This window comes from Setaria viridis, chromosome 3, assembly GCF_005286985.2.
Source record: "Setaria viridis chromosome 3, Setaria_viridis_v4.0, whole genome shotgun sequence".
Lineage (NCBI taxonomy): Eukaryota > Viridiplantae > Streptophyta > Magnoliopsida > Poales > Poaceae > Setaria > Setaria viridis.
The window spans coordinates 19234278-19240277 of NC_048265.2; the positions used below are offsets into that span (position 1 = coordinate 19234278).

The 6000-nt window shown below is 46.8% G+C and overlaps 1 protein-coding gene across 1 annotated transcript in view; it reads left to right on the forward strand.

Moving 5' to 3' along the window:
- Positions 1–4019, forward strand: part of LOC117850450 (pentatricopeptide repeat-containing protein At4g14050, mitochondrial) — a 28185-nt gene extending 24166 nt beyond the window's left edge. The window contains exon 5 of the transcript XR_011897798.1: positions 3771–4019. The gene's annotated coding sequence lies outside the window, so the exon portion shown is untranslated. The remainder of the gene's footprint in view (positions 1–3770) is intronic.
- Positions 4020–6000: the final 1981 nt, after the last annotated feature.

Here is a 6000-nt window from a genome sequence, read left to right on the forward strand (position 1 = left end):
CCTCGCATCACAGCTTATCAAGAATGTAGCAGAGGTGCTGCAACCAACAACAACGATGCTCCAAGAAACGACAACGAAGTCGTCAACCAACCTCGGTAACACAGCCAAGGACCGAGTAAACAAAATGGCCCAATACGCCAGAAGGATGTCGGAGAAGTCAGCTGCACCAACTCGGTAAAAAGTATTCGCCCTACTCGGAAGAACCACGAAGTGTCAAACTTCAGTGATCTATGAGAAATACTCAACAGTCGGCGCGAGCGAGAAGTCGACAACTACACCCACTTTCCTGCTTTCAGAAATCGGGTAATGAAGACAAGACTACCTGAGAAGTTCAAGCCAATAGGAATCACCAAGTATGATGGCAAGCAAGACCCTATTCAATGGCTACGATGCTACTCCTTAGCAGTCCAGGCAGTCGGGGGGAATAAAGACACCAAAGTCATCCACTTTCCCATCTGCATGGAACCCGCACCGCTGACATGGCTTGAGTCCCTCAAACCCAAGTAAATCAACTCTTGGGCAGATTTGACAAAAGCTTTTACCAGCAACTATGCCGGCTCCATGGCTAGACCAGGCAACAAGATCGACTTGAGCCAAATTAAGCAAAAGGAAGGTGAAACCTTGCGCGACTACTTGCGACGGTTCTTCGAAAAGAAGGCAACCATAGTTGACATTTCAGAAATAGATGTCATCGAGTGCTTCCAGAAAGGACTCTACAATCGACGAACATACCAAGACTTCGGTCGATGATGACCAACTAACGTCAAAGACCTTAAAGTTATGGTACAACAGTGGGCAGACGAAGAAGACAAAGAGCGAGAACGGTTCGGCTCCCGTTGCATCCATGGATGCGACAACAACAACAACAATGACCAGGATAGAACTCGACATAATGATACTCGAAACAACTTTTTGAGTAATCACAACCGCAAAAGGAAGCCCGACAACACTGTTGTTGTTATGACCAACTCCGGGAAAAAGGGATCCGGCAAAAATGATGAAGGGCTGACCTTCACTGAACTACTCAAAAAGCAGTGCCCATGGCGATGTTGTCTGCGGTGTTGGAGAAGCTGGGAGTCCTGAACGGGATGACCAACATCACAGAGGACGTCGACGAGGGTCTTCATGCGGCTGTAGTACTCGGCGATAGAGGAGTCTCCCTGTGTCATGGAGTGGAAGTTGTGGCTAAGGAAGATCGTCCGGGACTGCTTGTTGGGGTGAAAGAGGCCCTCAATGGCAAGCCAAAGATCCTGGGCGGTCTGATCGTCGTCGGTCATGGTGCAGTCAAGGACGGAGTCATCGACGGAGCCGAAGAACCAGGAGCGGACGTAGCAATCCGCTTGATCCCAGTCGGGGTCTTGGGGACAGGGTGCCACCGTGCCATCGATGTGAGACTTGAGGCTAAACTTGCTGTACATGGACTTCAAGAAGGAAGCGCATCTAGAGTAGGCGTTGGACTTCATCATCAGCATCACGGGGACGTGAGACTTGATGGAGACGGTGGCGTAGGGGTGGATAGCGAGTGGTTGCGGCGGGTACATGATGAAGCCACCGCTGCCGTTGCCAGGCATGTCGCCGGCAGGAGGAGCTTGGGGAGCACCACCAAAGGAGCCGCTGGTGCCAGGTGGCGGCACAGATGCACCACTCTTGGCAGCAGGGGGTAGTCCAGGAGGCGGCACAGGATTAGGAGTAGGAGTGGTGGTGTTGCAGGACATAGAGGAGTCGGCGGAAGACATGGCGCATGACCAGGGGGCGGTCGGGCAGGTGCAGCAGAGGGTGGGTGGCGGCAGCGTAGCAGGGAGGCGCGGCCTAGGGTTGCGGGGATCAGGGGGAAAGCATAGGGAGAGGAGGCCCACGATCTAATCTCGTGATACCATGTAGAGAAGTAGATGGGAAAGCACCACACACCCTCATGAGGGGGGGATCTCTATATATATAGCCAATATGTCCTAGAGTACAAGGAATACACATATACTTCCTAATACCCGGTCGGGCGAGAGGCTGCGTGCCGTTGCTGGACAGCGGCGGTCTCCACCAGTGCCTGGAGGTTCCGGTGGATCGCCTGCTCCTGGGGATTGGAGGGCTCGGGGAGGCTGCGCAGTAACATCGCCGTGGCAGCGATGTTCTGGTCGGCCCGAGCAAACTGAGGGGGATCGTCTACCCCGGCTAGGATGTCGCGCTGGACCTGGTGGGCGCAGCCTTGAGCACTGCTTGCAGGGTTGCGCACGTGCAGCTCAGAGCGTTGTGCTGGGCGCGCCGGCGCAGGTGGCTGCCAGCTCTGCCACTACTCATCGCCGCGCTCCTGTGCGTGCGCCAGGGCCTCCGCGTGATGGTCTGAGGACGTGTGAGTCAGCTGGACCCCCACCACCTCTGGTGGCTATACCGAGGCGTCCGCCATGGCGCACTCTTGGGATAGGGGGTGGCTAGGTGCCATAAAGTCACCGATGTTGGAGCCGTCGCTCTCGACCTCTTCATCGCAGAGGTCGTGGAAGGAGGCGGGGGCGTACCCCGCCATCCCCACGAACTCGGACGTGAGAGGGGGTGGCGTTATGGCCCTCCGAAGCCACCGCGCGTACGCGTCTGCAGGGGACGTGAGGCCGTTAGGGGAACCGGTCGCGTGGTGAGCACGGCGGAGACAGCGGGGTCCCTCCGAAGAGCTGGCGGAAAGTGTTAAACAGTGAGTACAGGACGATGTCTATGTCACTCACCGTGGGGTTTGAGCCCAACGCGGACTCGAGGCAGAGCGCGAGCACCTCGACTTCAAGATTGATAAGGACCCGCTAGGGTTTATTCCTGATCTTTCGATGAGAGAAGGTGCTTAACTCGATTTGGGGATGCAGATGACATTCACGGCCCGACTACAACCATCCAAAGATGCTGCACCTTAGCAACCGATACACCACCTCCAATGGTCGCTGCGATCTTGTGGAGCACGATCAACCAAACCACTAGGGTAATTTCTGCAAGCAATCGAGGAACAAGCAAGAACAAGGAGAACACGCAACTCAATTGCAAATATGGAGATAAAAGTTGATCTAAAATCACCAAGTTGGGGTTCTGAATCGAGTAGAACGGATGGTCTAGTTAACACACACGTCTACAAGGAAGTAGCAATAGCTAAACTTACATCAAAATAAAACCCAATCTGTTTGTGGCAGCTCTAATCCTTATTAATACCTAGGAGAACGACCAAGGGGTGTTGGGGTCATGATCCAACCCTAGGATATATCCCTAATGGACCCAACTTGATACACAGCCCATCGAGCCAAAACAAGGCGACGCCACACCTTTTGACAGAAAACCTCTCGATAGTAATTCAGTCATTGCGGCCGCATCAGAAACGATATGGATCTGATTCCACATCCATATGAAAATAGACTTCATAAGGGTTCCAAAGAGTACTTGAATGCCCACAACGGAGTCCGGTTGTGGTCGTGGTGACCGTTGAAAGTTGGCATAGAGCTGGAGTCCGAATTCAGCCCCAAAACGTGTTGGATTGGATCTCTTTCTTTCCTTGGGCCAAAAGTGACGTGGTGGCTTGATGGAGTATGTTGGGAATACTTGGACTTGCCCCCCAATCTACTTCTTTGGTCCTCCATGCCTTCCATGTGTGTTTAACACTATTTTTGATCCACGTATGTATTTCTGAAATTGACAATGAACACACATCATTGTGCAACATCAATTCATCAAATGTATCAAATATAATCATGGTAAAGAATTATTTCACCAGTGAATCACAAGTTACTAATATGGTTGTATCTGAGCAGGTGATGTCCTCATCATTCTCCCTTTCTTGGCTGCTAGTCGTCCTCGACTTGCTCCAATGGCATTCTAAGGTGCTTGCTTTGATGTTGGAGCACGGAGCGACAGCCATGCTGCATGGCCACAACCACTAATGCTCCCCTTCTTTGGCCTTACCCTGTTGCATATGGGAAAAACTAGAAAAACTTTGCAAGACATTATTAGTGTTAGTGTAGCCCTCTATTTGATCATGGCATTGTTGCCTAAAAGGATATTTCAGATTAGAGCAAATATAAACTTTATGCACCAAATATTCTCCTTTGCTGTCGTATTTGCCAATTGGATGAAATGAACAATGATGAAAACTTGGCAAACCATAATCAAATTTAAGTTTCTCTTTTAGACAATTTAGATTATACAGACTATAAAATTCAATATAACCCAAAGTATTTAAAGAGGATAGTAAATTTAGTTTATCTTGTGTACAAGTAATTGGATGAAAAGGCTTATCATCAGCACATTTGTATGGTTACAAACTAAAAGTATCACACTTATTCACTACTTGTGGCATATGATTAAGAGCATCATCAGCACACAAGTCCTCTTTATCATAAGGAACAACAAGTAAATTATTTTGTAACAAAGGAAAATCAGCAGTGGGTTCCACTATTAGTTGCTGTTTGTTAGCATGCAGAGCGGACAAATTTTGAACATAATGGGTCACATCATTGTTGCAAGTATTCACAGATACTAGAATCTCCTTTTTAGCATTGAAAGCAAGACAAAACAATTAACCACTATGGCTATAAGAATTGCTAATTAACAAGGTTTGAATTTCAGAATTGAGCCCTCTCATGAATCTACTCACAACATCTTTCATGCATTTATCTAATCCACCATACATGATACAAATTTTAAAATCATGGAAGTATTCTTTCACAGTCCTACTACCTTTACTACCTTGCCTCATGTTGTCTAATTTTGCAAGCAAATAATCAACATAATATTCAGGAATGAATGCATCTCTAAAAAGAAATTTGAAGTCTTTCTAAGATTCTAGAACTTTGTTGTGCCTACAAATGTGTTCCATTCTAGCAAAGCATATTTAGTCAAAACATTAGAGGCAATATAAATCTTTTGTTTCTCGGACAGGTCATGCTCATCAAATTCATTATTTACTTTTAGCTCCCAATCAATGTAAGCTTTAGGATCAAACTTACCATCATATAACGGCAAGTGTTGAATCACATCCTGAATATGAGGGTCTAGTTTTAACAGGTCAAAAATTTCCGTATAACCTACCATGATTAGTAGAAAACAAGAAACATAAAAATAATATGTATCCTCCTATCAACTACTAGGATGTGTCGGTTGTAATTTTCTCAAACTCAAATTGTTTCAAACAAGCCCTTATAAGTTCATACCAAGCCAAACAGGAGGTGACGACAAACAACAAGTCTACAACCGTGGAGCGAAGTGTATCGGTGCCGCAGCAACAAAAACCTGTCAAGCTGTAGTCGAATATGTGGAGCTGTAGGTGGGCTTAAGCAAGGAAATATACTAGCACTACGTTAGTTATAGAAGCAAGTTGAGTAATCGTTCAACGGCGGTACTGAGCTAGTCCTAGGCTAAACCATGCTAGAGACGTGAGCCTAGGCACAAAGGTAGTCACTGAAAAAGAGCAACTAGCACAGCACGAAGAAAAACAACAGATCCACAGATTTAGGCCCTTCTTTCTTCTCCTTTTCTTGTCTTTTTTTTCCTTTCTTCCTCTTCTTCTTCCTTTTTCCTTTATTTTGTTGCAGGAGCCTAAATATTTTGTGTGGTACAATGACAACCCAAATAATAAGGCTATCACACATAGCCCCTTTGAATTCATATTTAACAACTCTTGTTAATACAACAGATACGAAACTCTCTAGGAAGATTGCGGAGCGCTCGGAATGAATTTTGCTGCAAGGTTAGATCCGTTGGAAAGAAGACAACTTCAGCTTTCTAGATTATATTTAAACTCCCAAATCGAACATCATATGGATCCGTGGTAGCAGAAACGTAGAAACGATGTATATGGTGATGGTAGATGTCGTGGTGACCAAAACGTGATAGAACTCAAAACTCTAAAGGAATAGACACTAAGACCAGCAACTCGATACAACCGATGCAACCGAAAACTCAACAAGCCCTAACTAAGTAGCACTAGTAAAAGGCTAAAAGGGTCTTGAGCATTAAGGAAATCTAATCTACTAATTTTTGTAG